The sequence below is a fragment of the Lonchura striata genome, chromosome 9, assembly GCF_050655825.1.
Source record: "Lonchura striata isolate lonStrDom1 chromosome 9, ASM5065582v1, whole genome shotgun sequence".
Taxonomy (NCBI): Eukaryota; Metazoa; Chordata; class Aves; order Passeriformes; family Estrildidae; genus Lonchura; species Lonchura striata.
Window position 1 is genome coordinate 6,979,381 of NC_140711.1, and position 19,559 is coordinate 6,998,939.

The window sequence follows — 19,559 nt, forward strand, 5'->3', positions numbered from 1 at the left end:
TTCAGACATGGCAAAGTCCAGCTGGGAATGAGGGCCATCCCCATCCTGGGGTATTTCCCAAGTGCCAAAGTCCACACAAAGCCCAGAGAGAAAACTAAAACACTCAGGATGCAGTAGGGGAGTACCTGCAGGAGCTGCCTCAACGCTGTCTCCAGGAGGAAGGAAGAGCTGCTCCACACACACAGCTCAGGATGGTGCCTGCTGTGTTCTGACTGCCCAAAGTCCAAATCAAACCCTATAAAATAAAACCTCAATGTTCTCATCTCCACCCCAACCACAGACCTGAGGGGTGGTTCAAGTGATTGGCTTCTGCTTCAGCTTCTCCTTGTACAAAATGGAATTAACTACATGAAAACACCTCCAGAAAGCACAACAGGTTGTTTGAAGAACAGGGAATCTAAAATTGGTGGGTCTATTTATAAGAGTTGCAGGTAATGGAATGCTAATCCCATTCATTAACACTCAGACTCTGCTCATTAGTGTCGTTTTACTCTTCTTTCACAAGGCCCAGATTTCTATTTTGCACATAATCTGTTTTATTAAGCAGTTTTTTCATAGCAAAAAAGTTTTCTCTTCTGTGCATGTTTTTTTTATAAGTCCCCTCTAATTTAATTAGGCCCCAAAAGGTTCAAGGAAGTTTGGGTATGTATCCAAACTTTAGGAAACTCACTGGGAACTCCACCTCCAAAGCTTTTAAGTTTTACTGATCATTGCTCCGTGTTCCACATTCTTCCTCCATGTCACTCCATAATTATTCTGGTTTGCAAGATTAGAGCTCTCCTGGGGAAGAAAAGAGCTTTTGTCATATCAAACATCTCCCAGTGGGTGAAACCCCAGCATCAGCCTGGGCGAGGGGCTCTGCCCACCCTTGGGAAATGTCCATTTCCCATCCCTTGGAAAACAGAGAGTGGCTTTTAAAGTCCTTCCCAGATTCTATTCTGCACAGAATCATTCAATCTCCTGAGTGATGGATTCTCCCCGTGGGCTCAGTTCTCCTCATGGGATGCTGAGGTTGAAACTCAGGACTGCACCAGCAGTTGAGCTCTACTCCAGCCAGGAAAAAAGCACTGGAAAAAGGGAGCCTGGTATTTGGTGCATCCCGCTTGGTATTCCATGTCATCTCAAAGCCATCAGTGGAAAACTCAGCCTGAGACCAGCCTCACACCAGACCCCACATCCTCACAGAATCATGAAATAATTTTGGATCAAAAAGCCCTCTCAGATCATCAAATCCAACTGTTCCCCGCCACTGACCCATGTACCCAAATGCCACATCCACACAGCTTTTAAATCTCTCCAGGGACAGTGGGAGCTGGGCAGCTGTGCCAGAGCTGGGCAGCCCTTTCACTGAAGAAATTTCCCTAATATCACCCTGGTGCAACCTAAGCCCATTTCTGACCATCACCTGATCCTGGATCACATCCCAGTCCCAGACTTTGTGTGGCAGCTTTTCTGCTAGCAGTGTTTATGGGGGAAAACATCCCAAACAGGAGCAGAGATCCACCTGCAAGGCCTCCAGATGTGTCCCTGCCATCCAGAACACCCCCCAGCTCAGGATGTGGATCTTCACTGGCACTCCCAGTGGTTTATCCAGGGGCAAATATCCTCAAGCCCCCTGATGCTGCAGAGGTACCTCAACAGGGGCAGCACCCACTTGGAACCTGAGTGGTTCCTGCACGTGGAGCCCTCCCAGCCTCTGGGATCTGCACCCTGGCCCTGCAGCCTCTTTTCCTGCTCAGCTTCCCTGCAGCCAGCGGGGTTTGCATTCCCTGCTGTCTCTCTCCATCCACTCCCCTTCCCCCTGCTAAACCCCCCTGCCCCCACCAGGTAGAGGATTTTGGGAGCTGCCATTCCTCCTCATTAGCATAACCCAGTTAGCTCCATATTGCTCCAATTTAGGCAGAAATTGCAATTTCATCTGGTGCTTTAAACAAATGGGAAAATGTTCTAAACCACGGGCTGTTATTGAATTAAATATTAACATAAATACAGAGCTGAATGGAGCACTGGATTATTAATTTTAATATTTAATCCAACAAGAAACCTTATGGCTGTTTTTGGGTGGTTTATTTTCTTTAATCCAATTTCCCATCAGCACTAAAATTAAGTTTTCTTAATGAAGGCAGGTGATCAGCAAAGTGTCCTCTCGTGGTCCTGGATTCCAGAGCTCATGACTGCGAGCATCCAGACAATAAAAAGAGGAAGCAGCAGCAGTAATGATCCCTCTGTGCTGGCATGGGCAGGAATAAAAGGAACATAATTAATATGATGTGCATCTCAGATGAATGCAAGTCAGAGGAGATTAAAGAAAGCAGGTGACCCTTAAGTGTTTATTGCTCCCAGAGAAAACAGCACAGATGGCTGACTTTGAGGGAGACAGCTTTAAACAGCAGCTTACCTAAGAGAGAGATTTGGGGTGCTGGTTCCAGCCCAGGTCTGTGCCCTGTCCCCATGTCACTGTAGCCAGCCCTTAGGGTAACAGGCTCCTTCCAGCTCCATCTGCACATCCATCAGCTGCTGGTCCACCAGCCTTTGAGGGATGCTGGTGAGTGCTCTGGAGCAGGGGACTGGGGGTGCTGGCAAGAACAGGTCAGCTTTATCCCTGGGAAGGGCAGCACGGTGTTTCTGGCTCTGAATGGACTCCAGCTCTGATTTTTCTCCCCTGCTGCTCCCCAAATGGGCTGCAAGGTGGGGCAGAACATGTGGATTTTAGTGATGGCATTCAGAGTTGGAGGAAGATAGGAAAAGAAAACCAATCCCATCAGGAAAAAGGGTTGGGAAAAGCATTTCTCAGCAGCTGCAGCTTGTGTAAACCAGTCTGGTGCTTCTTTATTTACACCAGCTGGGGATCTGCTCTGGGAGCCTGGGAGGAGTCTCCCTCCTTCCAGTGGAGCAGCATCCTTTCTTCTGCTTGTATTTCCATCCAGAGTTCAGACATGGTCAGTTCTCTGCCCTGCCAGGGCAGTTGTGTTTCCATAGGTTGTGGGGGGCAGGAAAAGCTCCTTTCCTTTTTCCTGAGCTGTCTCTTGGCCTTCCTTTGGCTTCTTGCACCACCTGATGCTTCCCACAGTAACTCTGAGGAGTGGAAGGAGGGGAAGCAGGGCATGGAGGGAGAGAGAGGGAGAGGGAGAGGGAGAGGTGGTCAAGGGTGGAGGAGACTGGCTAAGAGGAAGCAAGCCAGAGGCAATAGATGGCAAGGCTTTACTGGGATTCAGGAGCATCCAAGTGAAAGAGCAGACAGCCCTGATCACCAGCACTGAACAGCAACAAAACTCCTGGGCAAGCCTGCAGTTATTTTCAGGCAGGTCCATCCAGCTGGAGCCAGGCTGGGGATGGCAGTGCCTGGGTGGCTCCTCGTGCACACACACTTCACCCTGCCCATTGTCCCCCCCAGCTCTGAACGTGCCCTACAGGAGCAACTGCCCAAAGTGCCTTGGTGACTCCACCAAAGACACAGATGGCAGCAGGGCAGAGGGAGAAGGCATGGAAAGGGCTGCTGGACAGATTGGATCACTGGAATCACAGAATCATCACAGAATGTCCTAAATTGTAAGGGACCTTAAAGCCCATCCAGTTCCAGCCCCTGCCATGGGCAGGGACACCTCCCACTATCCCAGGCTGCTCTGTCCAGCCTTGGACACTTCTGGGGATCCAGGGACAGCCACAGCTTCTCTGGGCACCCTGTGCCAGGCCTGCCCACCCTCACAGGGAAGGATTTCTTCCCAATATCCCACATAACCCTTTCCTCTGGCAGTGCAAAGACATTCCCCTTTTCCTGCCACTCCAGGCCCTTGTAAGAAGTCCCTCACCAGCTTTCCTGAAGTAATTCCCACTTGAATTCCCACGTGTTCTACCTTCCACAAGGCAGTGAAATGCCTGGAAAGGCTGCTCAACTTGTGGTAGCCAGATGCAGGTGTTTTTCTGCCCAGGCTGATGCCAAGCAGAGCTGCAAACAGGAGAGAGCAGACAGCCCAGCCCTGCCAGCACATCCTTATGTTTCATTGTTTAAGCTCTTAAGCTCCTATTTGAATTTGAGCTGTAAAACATTGAACTGATTAGAAAAAAAAAAAAAAAAAAAAAAAAAGAAGAAGAAGGAAAAAAAAAGCTTTCAGCCTTCCTTAATCCAGAGAGCAGGGCTGGAGGAATGTTTCAGGCAGCTGTGACTTTGCTGAATGGAGGCACAGCTTTTCATATTTCCCAGGGCACAGGGATGGAGACCTGTCCCTTTCCCACCACAGGAAAGCCAAAGCAGGGCCCTGCCAGGTCCCACAAGTCTCCTGCCTGCTGCCAGTGCTGGCAGAGGCATGAAAGGCAGCAGGAAATGTTTCTGTGCTGCTGGTTTTGACTAGAGAGGGGCCTGCAGTGCAATCCCTGGTTGATGCTGGAGACTTCCAGATATTCCTTGTCACCACAGAGCCACAGAAATCCCCAGACCTCCAGCACCTGCTTGTTGGGGGCTGGAGAGGAAAGGAGGCAGCAAAGCCTGCCCTGGGAACAGTGACATGGTGATTGCTGATAATCACCCCTAATGATGGCCCGGGAGAGCTCTGTGGCCACAGGGAATCCACTGATTGCCAGCCCCTCCTGGTCTGACAGAAAGCAATAAAGAGAAATATCCTGAAATTCCAAGGCAAGTCACCAACGTGTGTGTCCATGCCTTGGTCACAAACTGGACATCATGATGGCATCTCTTGGCCCACTGTTGTATCTCAACTTGTGCAGGAAAATAACCCAGTCAGGGGCTGCTGAGGCTTTCCTTGGCAAGAGTTCAATTCATTTCCAGAGAATCATGGAATGATTTGGGTTGGGAAGGACCTTAATACTCATCCCATGCCACCCCCTGCCACGGGCAGGGACACCTTCCACTATCCCAGGCTGCTCCAAGCACCATCCAACCTGACCTTGGACACTTCCAGGGATGGAGCTGCCACAGCTTCCCTGTGCCAGGGCCTCACCTCCCTCATAGCCAGGAGTTTCTTTCCCATATCCAGTCTAAACCTACTCTGTGTCAATGGGAAGCCATTCCCCCTTGTGCTGGCACTCCAGACCTTTAGAAATAGTCTCTCTCCATCCTTGTCAGAACTTTCAAGGACTGAAGGGCCACGATTAGATCACCCCAAAGCTTCTCCAGGTGAACCATCCCAGCTCTCCCAGCCTTTCCCCCAGCAGAGCTGCTCCATCCCTCTGCTCACCCTGGTGCCTCCTCTGGGCTCTCTCCAGCAGCTCCAGCTCCTCCCTGTGCTGGGACAGGGCTGGGGCAGCTCTGCAGGTGGGCTCTCACCTGAGCAGGGCAGAGGGGCAGAATCCCAATCCCTTTCCTGGTATTTCTGAGATGGGACCTGTCCAGCTCCCCAGCCTGGCCCAGCCCCGGTGGTTCTGCTCCCTCCTGGCAGCAAAAGGTGTGATAAATACAGCAATCAGGTGGGAAATGGGATCTGTGAAGGGATGTGACTTTGGGGAGGGCAGCTGGAGGGATGAGAGCCAGCACTGCAGCTGCTCACAGCTGGAGCAAGCTTGGGAAGAAAAGAGATCCGTGGCAAAATGGGCTGGATTTGTGCAGGTCTCCGTGGAAGGGGCTCCCAAAGAAAGGTGGGAGCATCTTCCCCACAAAGCCAGGAAGAGTCAGGGCTGTGCCTGGGAAGGAAGGGAGCCAGGACAATTAAACCTGCCTGATTCCTGAGCCAGGTTATTCCAGATGTGAGATCCCTGCAGATGCAGCCTCTCTGCAGCTGGGCTGGCACCGCCACGCGGGGCTGAGCCAAATCCCAGCGATCCCAAAGGAATCTGCTGCCTCCCCACTGCTCCTCCTGTTCAGCTGGGGCACTCCAGAGGATGGATCTGTGCCTGACTGTGACTGGCATCCTGGCAGACCCCAGGCAACTTGGTGGAGCAGAGGGAACCTGCAAAACAAAAGGACAGACAAGCAGGTGAGGCATGGTCAGAGGTGCCTTTGCTTTCCAATGATGATTTATTTGCTTTGTACCTGGTGACAAACACGAATAAAACACGATTTCATCAGTGCTTTTCACTCTCCTTTTTCTGCCAGGCAGAAGAAGAAAAAAACATCGTGACAGAAGTCCTCCACTTCAAGGGAGATTTTTCTGTGGGACACATTTACAGCAGAACATCCCTGGGAGGGGCTTGTAGGGGTCCTTGGGATGCAGCGGAGGGATGAATCCTGTGCCATTTCCAGGAAAAACTGTGGCTGCTCCTCCACAGTGTGTGCTGTGGACAAAAATCACCACTGTGGCTGTGTCACAGGGGATTTGCAGGAGTCGTGGTGTGACACAGCACGGGAGGGAACAGGGGCTGGAAGAACAGGCAGGATGGATGGACAGCAGGCTGCTCTCCTCAGATATCTGCATGTTACTTATCCTCCTCATTTATATTCCCAGCATCATTAAATTGTTTGGGCTGGAAGGGATCTTACAAGCTCATCCAGTTCCACCCCCTGCCACGGGCAGGGACACCTTCCACCTGGTTGCTCCAAGCCCCATCCAAACTGGCCTTGGACAATTCCAGGGGTGGGGCAGCCACAGCTTCTCTGGGCAGCCTCTCCCAGTGCTGAACCCCTCTGAGTAAAGAACATTCCCCTCATTTACATCTATTTTACATCCAGATAAACCTTGAGTCAGGAATTCCTGCTGGGCACATCTTCTCCTATTTTCTGAGGGACTCTCCGCCTGTTGTCCCTACATCTATTTCTTTGTCCTGCTCCCAGCTTTTCCCTGTCGCATTTTGCAGAGAGCCAGGGGAGCAGCACTGGGAATGCCAGACCTGGAAGGGCCTGGGAGGTGCTCAGCGGGTGGGAGAGGGCTCAGCCCCGCGGAGGCAGCAGGATGAGCCCTGCGAGCCTCTCCAGGGGACAGATGCCGAGACCAGCTCTCCTCTGGGGCCAGGGCTGGCAGGATCCGCGCCGCCGGCTCGGACACGGCTCCCTGCGGCTTCTCTGCTCGGCAGAGCTGCGGCCGGCCGTCCCCTTCCCCCTGCCTCATTTTCCTCCCCTTTCCAGGGATGGGCTTGGAAAACTGCGTGTTTTCCCAGCTGCTCCCTTAAGGATGTGCGCAGCAAGCCCAGGGGGGATTTCTCTCACGGCATCAGGGAGGTGTCCAGGTGTTTCTGAACACAATCCTCGAATTCGGAAACTCCAGCCAAAGACGTTTTCCTTTAAAATGCCCACCCGCTGCCAAGGTACCCCTTTCCCCCTTCCTTTTATTTTATTTTTTTTTATTTTTTTTTTCCCAGCTCTGAGCCTGCAGAGATGCCACAGACCACGAGAGGACACCCTCCTACCTCCGACTTCCCTGGCGCACCGCGGCTGGGGAAAAATATCCGTAATAATATTACAGGGAGCGACTGGAACACACACGTCGGGAAGGAGAGCGAGCGAGAAACAATATGTTTATCCTCCTGCTGTATCCAGCCATTTATCTGGGCAGCAAGTAGCCCTTTAAATATACAAATCCCAGGCAGATTAGGCTGGAATAGGCAGAGCAGGGATTAGGAGCTGCATTCCCAGTGCCTGCGTGTGCGAGGGGAGGGCTGTGTGCGTGCCTCTGTGTGTGTGTGTGTGTGTGTGTGTTGGGTGACTTTAAAATGGAATAAACCACATTTAGCAGCTAGGTAGCTATGGAAACATCACCAAAATTGTTCTCCCACCTTTCTGCCGCACTGCTTTCCGCAGCCCTGCAAATGCTGTCAGGGGAGGGCTGAACATTGTTTCTTATAAATAATAGAATGTAAAGAGCTACAGGAAGAATCATCACATTAGGATCGTGGAGTGGGGATAGTTCAGGGGGAAAATCGTCCAGCAGCTCTAATATTAGTTTCTGATTATTTAGCAATGATAAGGGACTTAATTTTAATCTTTTTCTGGGTTGTTTTTTGCAGTTTATGGAATGTTGCAGGCTGAGAAGATGCACTGTGGTGTGTGTACCCATGGGGAGGTGTGTGTGTATGTACATAAATATATGTGCAAAACATCCTCCGAAAGGGTGAGCACAAACAGGAATATCACAACAGCAATTCTGAGAAGGATTTCTCCTGCTTCCCAGTTTTTCCTGCATGCCACAGCCACAAGCAGAGGCAATTCCAGCTCTGCAGCTCCGCTCTGCCCCAGCCAGGCTCCCCAGTTTCTCTCCTGACCTATGGATTTGCAGATAATCCTGCCCATGGCCCTGCTGGAGCACTGCCAATCTTGTTGAGGTATTTAGAGACTGAGAAGACTGGTTGTATATCACAGCTGATTTTAAAGAGGCTTTAAACCTGGGAATTAAATTCCAGCCTGCTGGACTCAACCAGAAAATGCTCAGCTGTTTTCACTTGGGTCAGAATTTAATCCAGGGCTGAGTCCATTTAAGTCTCCTAGGGCTGAAGTTGGTGTTCTGGAGCAGCCCAGGTGACAGTGTGATGTCCAGTGTCACATTCCTGCTACCCCTGAGCAGGAGGGCATAGCTGGGAATGGCCAGGACAAGGACAGGGAGCAGCGTGGGCCTTGCTGTCCTACACTGGCTCTGGTCAGAAGTGCCCTGATGTCCCCTCATTGCTCTACATTTTGGGTGCTGCCACAGGTCCAAAGTGTCAAATGTAGGAGCCAAGTCTGGGGTCTCTATCCACATCAGCCCTGGCAGGGACCCATCCAGCTCCATATCTGCCTCCTCCAAGCCACTTTCTTCCTATTTTTTGTTTCTTCAGTCTCTCAGATCAAGGTCTCCTGTCCCCTGAGGTCCTCCCAGCTGTGTTTTCCTCTCACACCGTTCCTGGTGTCTGAGACAGGGACACCAGTGATGCATTAGGCTTTAGCTTTTGTATTTTTCAGATTCTGTCCCTCTTTAGTGTATAGCTCTGAGCGTCATATTAAGGGATGGTGAGCTCTTTTCACACAGTGGGTAGACAAAACAATTCCTTTCCTAGCTCAGAACCAAGGACAACCACCCAAATTTCAGACCCAAGAGCATAAACAACAAGGACTGAAGAGAGAAAAACAAGAAGGACTGGACTTCATAACCCAAAACTATAATTGGACAATTAACTACAATATGGAAATGGATCAGAACTTATAAAAGTGAGAGACGCCATGACCTGTTGTGCATTTTGTGACCATTTTGGTTCATCTTGGGTGTAGCCCTGGCTGGGCTCTTGTGCTGCCCAAGATGTATCCACTGAGGCCTTTTAATAAATCCCTACTTTATTCTTTAGCTCTGTCCAGTCTCTGTACTAGGTCAGCCTTGAGAAGGAATCACCAGGACCCTGTCCCAGCACCCAGGGGTGCTCCAGGATGGATCCAGTGGGTGGTGACAGGCTCTGTTTGCTGCTCCATTTCCCCCCTGTCCTGTGGTGCCTCTCCAGTCTCTTCCCAGAGGGCTGACAGCTCCTTGGGACCACACAGGTGCAGCTCCTGTTGCTTTTCCCCATGTGCAGTTGCCAACCAATAATCAGACTCAATGATCCCTGTGGGTCCCCTCCAGCTCAGGCTCCACATCATCTCGTTATGTTGCAAAACTTCTTTGCAGTCACCTTTTGCTGGCCCTGTCCTGAGCATGCCATGTCATGGCAAATTTTACTTTCCTGCCTGCTCCCCTTCCCAACATTTTTTAAGCACAAGGCAGCAGAAGCCCTGCCACCCATCCCTGGAGGGCTTTACCTGTAATTCCTGCCTCGTGGGCAAAGGGATGGTTGCTTCTCAGACTCCACTGAAGAATGCTCTTGGTTCACAGCTTCACCTTCACTCCTGGCAACTCTGAAAGACTTTTTGGAGGGCACAGAGAAGAGTTCAGTGCCCAAAGCATTCCAAGCTTGTACAAATCCTGGTTCATGCCAGGACCATGAGCAATCAACCCTCTCCTTCTCACCTTGACATGTTCTCAGCTGTTTCCCACCCCTCTTTCCCCTCCAAGCCCAGCAAAGACACAAAGTCTTGCCTTGCCTTGGGGTCTGGTCCATTGGCTAAAGCTCCCTAGGGAAGCAAGACTTGGATTTCACACCCCACCACAGCACAAGGGGGAGGGAGGAGCTTCTCCTACATCCCTGACCCTCCACTGTGATCCACAGACTTCCACTGGATGGGAACCCCTGCCAGCACTGAGACTGCAGCTGGAAGGCACCTTGCTTTGGTCCAGGACTCCAAGTTCTCCATGAGGTGCAGGAATCCCACCAGCCCTCAGCAGGGCTGCTCAGCTTGCAGGGCTCTCTTGCAGGGAGCCAAAGGAGCTGGATGCTGAAAGACACACTGAATGTTTTAGGGTCTGAGGCAAGATTTTCCTGTCTATTTCCAAGAAAATTCACCTGGAGCCCCACTGGAGCATGTGCAGAGGTGCCAGGCCCTCTGGAGACTGACTGAACATTCCTTAGGCAGGATGAGCAATCCTAGGAAGTCCCGGTTTTCTCCTCTGCCCCCAGGAGAAGCCAGGCCAGTCAGCTCAGCACAGGAACCAGCCTGGAAAGGTGACACCAGGAGAAAACTCCACAGAAATTGCAAACCCCTCCCTCCCAACCCTAAGGAGCCACTTCCACAGTTCACAACAAGGTGTCAGCGACACCCATGGATGCCTGAAGGTGTTTTCACACCCAGCTGCAGGGACAGAAGAGCTGGCAGGGATTGTCCATTCTCCATCCCCAGGCAGCAGCTGGGACCTTGGCTCCCACCAGGGCAGGGATGCCTCGGGCAGGGAGGGAGGGGAGTGGGTGAGGAAGCAGCACCTCTGGCAAGATCCAGAGTGAATCCTGTGATTGACAATGGCAGGGCTTCGGGGGCAGCTGTGCTGCTCCAGCCCCTGTCACTGTCCAGCCAGCCTCGGGACACTGCCCTTAGGGATGAGGCCCTGCCCTTCCTCAAATATTGGATTTACCAAGCATGGAAGTGGCAGTGCCAACTTCTTCCTCCTGCCCAGTCACACCACAGCCCACTCTGTCCTTCTGGATCCAGGCATTGGGAGCAGCTTCCTCTCCAGCCCAACATGGTGTTGCTTTAACAATCAGAAGGATGGAAAAACAAAACCCTTTATTGTCCGCTGTTAAACTTTACTGTCTAATGTTTTAATAAACAGTCAAGTTCTTCCTCTGATCATTAAATCTGCAGTAAAGCAGGGTGGAAACCGGTTTATGAGATTCTATCTGCATCACTACCACACAAATGGGAGGTCCTGGCAGCTGCAAACAGCTACTCCCAGTTCCATGGCTTCCTGCCCACCCTGAGGTCTGGATCTGCTGCGGGTTGGGAGAGGTGCAGCTCATCCCTTCCCATGAGAGATGGGCAGAGTGAGACCTCTCCAGGGCCCTCCCCAGTTAATCCACTGAGCTCCACTTCAGCAGAGAAAATATAGTGCAGGGATGATGTTTGGCTCCTAAGAAGGAGCAGAAATTTGTCCTGGAGGGGGCCAGTGGGAGCACCACCTTGAAATGGTTTCAGACAAGTGAGCAGTTGACTCCTGAATTTGTGACAATTGGAAGCATTTCCATGGCAGCAGTTTTTCATGTTCAGTGGTCAGGGACACGCTTTAAATCTGAAATAATTTCCTGTTGTACTCACAGAATCACAGAGGAACTGGAAAATTCACTGAGCGGGAATTAAACCAGTTACAGATACAGACTTAAAAGCAGAAATCATGAAATCCCCAGGGTTTGGGGGTGACAGGGATGGGGAGCGTCATCCTACAGGTGGGAGCAAGCCAAGGGTCACCCTGCAGCAGCAGCTTCAAAGCTGGGTCACTGCTCAAGTGCCTGGAGAAACCTAATCCCTTTGTTATCTCTGGGATGATCCCTGTTTGCTTGAAAGCATTAACACCCTTTAATCTTCGTTTTCCCTGGCATCCCCAGGCCCCAGCTGTTGGCCCTGTGGACCTGAACATGAGCACTGCTGGTGGTCCCTCACACTCACTCCCAGCAGGATGAACTTCCAACCACCTTCCAGAAGTTCTTTACCACTTTTCCTCGGAAGGAAACAATGCCCATCCCACCACAGCAATTTTACTGGCTCACAGTTGTTGCAGCAGCTTTGACTGTCAGCAGTGAGGCTTCATCTCCTCGGGGGTGGCTCTGTCGGCAGCAGATCCCAGATTTCCTGCTCACCACCATTTGTGGGCTGTTCCAACCGTTTGTCCAGTCATAAAATTATCAGCACATTATCCCTGGGCAATGACTTGTAATTGTCTCTTTTTATTACTCAATAAACAGTTTGAAAACCAAGCCCCAGAGTGAGAGTAGGAACTCGCTCACTACTTTACAGTAGTGCAAAGAGAGAGGTGAAGGAGAACTGAAAGGTACCAAAAAAAGCCCAGGAAGGAGAGCATTTTGTTAGATTTACTTTAGTAATTAATGGAAAATGTGGTCTGGGATACTTATAGGGGAATGGAGAAAAAGAGGCACAACCTTGAGAAGTCCTGCAGGGGAAAGTTGCTGGGATAAATATCCTTGATCACAGCTCCAGCAGCTCACCTAGTTTTCCATCCCTTGGTCCCAAATGTCAATATTCCCTTGTGAACACACCCAGAGAGCCTCAGGAAAGAAAAATACAGCAGTTAGCTGGCACAGTACAGCTCCAGTCACTGCAGCTCTATTAGAGCCATATATTCCCAGCTGCAGCCATATATTCCCAGGCATCGCTGGGAAAAGGGGCTGTGATGGAGGAAGGAGATCATTCCAAATGAAAAAGAGATGCAGTTTCCAGAGAGCCAGAACTACTCCTAAATCTAAGCCTAATTGAATTATAAATAGCCTGGGTGCTTTCTTTCCATCCACAATCTCGTTAAACTTCCAAATATATGGATATATAATCCCATGTTTTCTAAACATTTCTATTCAACTTTCAGTTCCAATGTGACGTTTTATATCTCAAAGTTGACCTATTTTCAGGAGGAAAAAATTTGCTGAGTTCCCCCAATCAAAATGCTTCACTCTGGGATGAATGAAATGTTGGGAGGGATTTTTCCCCCCCTTTTCCAAAGGAATATATTCCTCACTGGGAACTACCAGAGCAGATTTTATTCATTCATTTAAGCCCAGTTGAGCCATGGAAGAGAAAAAAAGCCCACCCTCCACCCAATTTGCACAGCAATGATTTCCAACCTGCTTTCACATTTCAAATTAAGCTACCCAATCTATCCCATGGATTTGGGATATAGGAATTTAAGGGATAGCTAGGGATTGATAAATTGAATAATGGGTTGTGTCTAAAACAATGGTTTATTGGGGAAATATCTCTGTCAAAAGAAGTATCCAGAGCATGCTCTGTCCCGTTGGACATGGATTTCTCCCAATTCCCATCACTGCAGCTCATTGTCAGCTTTGGAAATTAAAGGAGTGGAGATTTTGTCTTACACACTGGTCTGACAAGCCAATCTCCAGAAGAATTAGGTTTAAATTGGATATTGGGAAGAAATCCTTCCCTGTGGGGAGGCCCTGGCACAGGTTGCCCAGAGCAGCTGTGGCTGCCTCTGGATCCTTAGAAGTGTCCAAGGCCGGGCTGGATGGGGTTTGGAGCAACCTGGGGTAGTGGAAGGTGACCATGGCAAGGGGTGGAATAGGATGAAATTGAACTTTAAGGTCCCTTTCAACCCAAATCATCCTGGGATTCTATGAATCCACTCCCAGGCTGTGTCACTGGAAAGTCTGAGCAGGATGACACTGAAAGAGATTTTTATGGGATTTTTTTTTTGAGCTTTCCTGATGCCATCCTTCTATTCTGCAACAATGTTGGGCTGGAGAGAGAAAAAAAAAAAACTCCATGTGGATTCTGATTTGCACTTGTCAGAGCTTTTGCTCCAGGCTGCCTGGAGGCTGTTGGACAACTCTGTGCTCTCACCAGGTTTTCCTGACAATGCCGACAGGATTTTGTTTCCAGAGCCAGACTGGGAAGCACAGATCCCACAGCAGCCCAGCAAAGCTCCCTGAGCTGAAGAGTCAGTCCCCAGTGCATGGGATGCAGTGGGATCTGTGCTGTTTGCAGAACACAGAGCTCCCACTGCACCCCAAACTTCTCACGGAGTGCTGATCAATCCTGCCTGGGAAGGCTGCGGATTGAGGGGGACACCCAGGGGGACAAGGACATCCCACATGAGCAGCCATTCCTTCCACTGGGACTTGGAGCTAATTTATCCCAAGGGAAGGTTGGTTGTTCACAGCCTCTCGAAGAGTTTCTGATAGAGCTGAAGGAAGGGTGGCAATTCCTCTGCACATCAACCCCAGGACTATTCCTTCCTCTCTGGAATGAAAATTAAAAGTTTCTGGCAGGAGGAGAACAGGCAGCAGCACAGATGCTCCATGTTCAAATCCCTGTTGCCTGAGGGAGACAGAGCTTCTCCAACCCTGGTGACCAGGAATGATGTGGGAATCCAGGGCTTCCCTGTGGCTGCCCTGGCAGGTCTGGGACCCTGGCAGGGGTCAGGAACCCCCCTGTTCAGAGCCCCCAGAGACACTGTCTGTGATCTCTGTCCATGGAAAAGAGTTTTCAATCTTACAGGATCAATTACAAGCTCTGAGTGTTTGATATAAGGAATAATTAAGTGTGGCATGGGTGCAAAAGTAAAATTTTAGGATTCTAGATTAGGGGTCCAAAGGGGACAAGATGGAAGAAATTGGGTGTGCCTTGTCCTTTTTCTCCTTCTTCATGCCCTCCATGTCTCACTGTGGTGTTGGCATTTTTCTGGGGACACACTGTCCAACGTAGGTGACAGATCTTGGCACGTTATTGTAAATCCAGCCCAAGGAGTTTCTGGTATTTAATGTTTGTCACATCCCACTGAGGGCAGAGCCCCGCACGCTGCCCTGCAGGACAGAGCTGGGCAGGGCAGCAGAACATGTGAGAGATAAACAGAATAAACAACCTTGGAACCAGCACAGACCAATTATGGCTTCTGCTTTGGCAATGGGGCTGAGAGACAGAGACTTGCTACAATCTTGGGATCATCAATACCTCAGATTCTGACAGAATGACACCTGGGATGTCCCAGGGTATTCCCCCAGCTTGCTGCCATTCCAGGTGGGCACTAAACCCTCAGGGATGCTGCATCACACCTGCAGCTCCTGTACAGGTGCTCAGGACTGCCACTGGTACCAACCACCACAGCCAGGCGCCTGCATCCCCTCCCAAAAATACCAAATAAAGGGCATCTTAGAAACAGAAAATCCTCTTACTCAGGCAAAAGTGCTTCTCCTCACTCTGCTACCATCCATACCCCCTGGATCTGGAAGGCAGCTGTACCACTGAAGGCTTGCCAGACCCTTGGCTGGCCAATTCCCAAAAACAGAAATATCATAAATAAGTCGATCTTGACTTCTTTCCCTTTCCCAGTCTTTCTTTAAATATCCCTGTGAGACCAGCAGCCTGAGCCACAGCTGGGCCCTGCTCACCTCCAGGCACTTCAGTGTGTTCCCTCATGGACACCATTCCACTGCCTTGGGAACAGGAGTCTCCTCTAAGCCTCTTGGAGGCCTGAGGACATAGAAGAGCTGATCAAAAGGAGTAAGTCCCCTGAAAAATCAAAGAGGTGAGGTTTAGACAGAGAGCTTCAATATGAAAAGCCAGTTCTGGGAGGCTGCAGAAAGTCAGAAGTTTGGGATTGGGAAACAGAATTATTTCCTCCTGGGAAACCTGGTGGATCACCCTCCTCTCCCAAACCACCAGCCCAGGCAGAGCTGTGCATCCATTTTAATCCATTCCCAAGTGTCCTGCAGGATGGAGAGAGTTTAACACCCTAAAACCTCAGGTGAGGGGATCACAGTCCTGCAGAAGGGAGGATGCTCCATGCAGGAATCACCACAGGAGCATCCAGCCCCAGGGCTCTGCTTCAGACGCAGCACCTGACTCCAAACATGAGCAAAGACAAAACTGAGGCTCAGAGCAGAAATAAATCAGTGACAGAATCTCCAAAAGAGACAAATGAAGTTGGAATATGTCCTTGTTTATTTTAATGTTTGGAATGTTTTCCAGGTGATTTATGCCCCCGCTTCAATTTGTTTCTCTCTTTGTCTCTCTCTTTCTCTCCCTTCACTTTTTTTCTTCTTTAAAACAGGAAAAAAAAAAAAAAAAAATTTGGGAGTTAATTGGTTTTCCAGGCTTGGCAGCCAGACAGTGTAATTGATCTCCGAAGAGATGGATTTGTCGGTGGGCTGAGCATGAATTTGACAACCAGGCAAGGAAAGGAAGAAAAATTTCCCTCTGCACACCAAGCGAAAGGGGGGTCACCCTGGCAGAGCCAGCGCCCCAGGGCCAAGGCTCCCCTTTTCCCAGATTTCCAAGTTAAATAGTGCTTGGTGCCTTGGGACCCTTCCAGTAAGAGGGACAGGAGATTTGAGCTGACTGGGAAAATCCCCTCCTTCAGAGCTACATCTCAGATGACACTTTTGGCTTTTCCTTTATCCCAGCTTTTCAAAGCCCCACATGGGAAAATGCCTGTTTGCCTTTAATGTGTGGCATGGGAGTTCCTTGCCTTTCCATTCTCTCTGCTGTTTTGTCCTGCCTTTTGGAAGTCTATTATCCCTGGATACCTCAAGCAAGACACCTGTAACTGCAGCTCCTGCCACCCTAGTCACAACTGCTCCTCACCCCAAACCCCACACCTCTCACCTCTACTCTCCCCAAAGAGCTGGTGCCACCCTAAACCTCTGGGAGGTTGTTGTGGGAGCAGAGCTGTTCACACTGTGAGGGAAGAGGAGCCCTGAGCTGGGGGGACAAGGATGCCCCAACTCCCCACGTCCACTTTGCCCCACCAAACCAAGTTCCCACTGTTGGGCAGCACAACAAACCTGGACCACGCACAGAGGTTTTCCTCTGTTGGAGCAAAGAAATTCACATTCTGGTCAGGCAAGAGGCCTGATCCTGCTCTCCTGGAGGATGCTGTGCCTGAAGGCACCTCCCTAAAGCTGCCAGGGTCCCCTGCTCCCCGCTCCCAGCCCGCAGCAGATGGCAAGCAGCCGTTCCCGACAGACGTTCCGACAGCGCCCGCAGGGAATCCAGGCTCCCACTGATCCCTGCAGGTAAACCCACCTGGGAATTTGGTGCAAAAAGCACAGAGCAACAGATTTCCCAGAGCCAGCCCCGGGGTTTAGTGCTGTCTGTCTCTACAGGGGCTGAGCAAGGCGTTCCTGGGTTTGTGGCCACACAGCAGCAAGGCAAGCATTGGTCCTGGGAAGAGAATCCTCCTCCCATCACAGAGGGGCACCCATCCCTCTATCCCGGAGCTTCCTATGGACTTTGGTTGTTTTGGAGGGTGCACATCCCAGGAAAAAACACCCTGCAGAATTCCTCTCTTCAGCATAAGGCTCTTTTTGGCTCCTTTTGCTTTTTGCCGCACGTTCATTCCAAACACCTGTCTGAAGATCCACTGGCTGAGCTTAGAAGGAGCCAGGAAAAACCAACAGCCTCTCCCAAACAGACTCTCTTTCCCCTTGTGGGCAACCCAGAGGAGGATATCACATTCCTATACACCTGCCAACCTGCTTGGAAGATGAGGAATTGCAGTCCTTTTATCCGTTAGAGCCCTCTTGGAAAAGCCAAGCTGAAGCCAAGCCTGCTCTAGTTAAGTTGTGCTGCTCAGAACGACTGAGGCAGCGATTCTGTGCTGCTGACACCCCCCTGGCACAGCCCTGCGGCAGGAAACCCGGGCTTTGCACAAGGCAGAATTAAAGCCTGGAGCTAACTTCCACGGGAAGTTGTCGTGGCCAAGAATTCGTGACATTTCAGAGAGGAAGCAGGAATGTGCGTGGATAACAAGAATAGCCGGAGTTACGGCAGCTAAATACCAACATCTCGGCTGAAAGGGATATTAATATTGCGGGCCACCTCCAGCTAGAGGAGATGATGAGCAGATCTAACACGAGGCAGGTTTGCCTTCTGCTGCGCCTCCCTTTGCAGCACCCGCTCCTCGGAGAGGACACGGAGTTAGGCACATCCCACCCAGCTCCTGCAGTTCTTATCTTCCAGTGCTTTTTTCCAAAGCCTCTGTCAAAAATACTAAACAGCCTTATTTTGCCGTTGTTTGCACTGGGTATAAAACTCTGTAATGGGAGATTTCTGGAATTGCAGAGCAGGTTTATGGCAGAAACGCTGCTCCGTGCAGGTGTAAGATATCACTCACTCCCGAGCGCCGCTGCTACCGCAGCCTGTGACGGGGAAGCAGCTCACAAATGGTCACGCGAAGGAAAACATCTGTTCAGAGCTAGCAGGTACACAGATCATCTGCAAATTGCACAGCTTGTGCCTGATTTTCCCCGGCTTTGTTTAGCGACTCGCAGCTCGGCGCCGCGGGAGGCGGCGCAGGCAGACGGGACCTCCGCGGCGCCGAGCCGGAGCCGGCAGCGCCGGCACAGCATCCCACCGACCGAGCACACGGTCCGCGATGGGCTGCAGACCTTGTCCTACTCAGGACCACTCCAGAAAGCCGGGTCAGGCTTTGCAGCAGGCGTAGTGGCCCTTCCCCCGCAGAGCCAGGTCTCTCCTGCCCCAGGGGTATCCCGTTTTCCCTTCTCACAGGTTCCTCGGGCACGCAGCGCTGCCTCCACCTCACACACAAAAGATTTCCTGATCCCTGCTAGGCCTTTACATCTGCTTTATGTTATGGGGCTCAGATTAGGAAACAGGGGGATTGTGTTTCCAGCAGACAGGATCTCTGGTTGATCTCCAGCCAGCCCCAGGACTCGAGCGCAGTTCCCAGCACTGCGTGTCATGGCTGGAAGGAAGAAGCACAAAATTGTGGAAAGGTTTGGGTTAAAGAGACCTTTAAAGGCCGTCTAGCCCAAGGCCCTTGCCATGAGCAGGGACACCTTGCAGTGATCAGAATCCTCCTGTGCTGCTCAGGATCACCCACTCCCTGCATTCCCACCTCTGTGAAAGGACTCGGATACCTCTGACTCAGGCCACAGTGCCAGCTGTGTCCCAAATCCCTCTGCCTGCTCAGGATTATCCCAAGGAGCTAAAAGAACAATTTTGCCTTGTTCTCTCTTTTTTTTTTTTTTTTTAAATAACAATTTTGGTGTGCTCTTTATTCCTTGAGAAAAGCAAACGGAGCAGGAGAAGGGGCCCCATCCCTGGTAGCAGACTTGCACCACCTCCTCTGAACTCCTGCTGCCCTCGGCTCTCCATCAGACACATCAACGCCCTTGGCATGGGATTTATCCTGTCAGGAGGAGTTCACCACTCCTGGCACTGAGCCACAAGATTTATTAAGTCCAGGACACACACCTCAGCAATCAATGGGAATTTCAACTGTGACTCCACTGAGAAAGGGATCCAGCCTTTTAAAATCCCATTCCTCAAACACAGTGGTGCTGCAAGAAGCCCCATTAAGCACCTGCCTTGGGTGGGCAAAGAGCTGCTGTACCCTGCCTGGGGACACTGCATGGGAGGCCCCATGCAAGTTTTGTCACCCAAAACTGGGGAGCTCAGCCTGGAGCTGCCTCCAAGGCTCATCAGAGTAAAGGTGGCCTTTAGCAAGAGGCAGCTGCTGGGAAAACCTGACTTGTTAGTGTAAGAAAATGAAGGGGAAGAGGTGATAAAATTGTTCTCTTTCCATGTACCAGGAGGTTTAACATGAAGGAAGAGAAAGTGTCGCTCAAGGTGAACGAAC

General features: G+C 50.8%; 1 long non-coding RNA gene across 2 annotated transcripts in view; it reads right to left on the reverse strand.

The window, feature by feature from the left end:
• The window catches only part of LOC110474085 (uncharacterized), a 125,309-nt gene that overhangs the window by 22,428 nt on the left and 83,322 nt on the right, over positions 1–19,559 (reverse strand). For both annotated transcript variants that reach the window (XR_014957294.1, XR_014957295.1), the window contains 2 exons: positions 5,670–5,900; positions 126–2,225 (listed from right to left, as the gene is read on the reverse strand). This is a non-coding gene — a long non-coding RNA (uncharacterized LOC110474085). The remainder of the gene's footprint in view (positions 1–125; positions 2,226–5,669; positions 5,901–19,559) is intronic.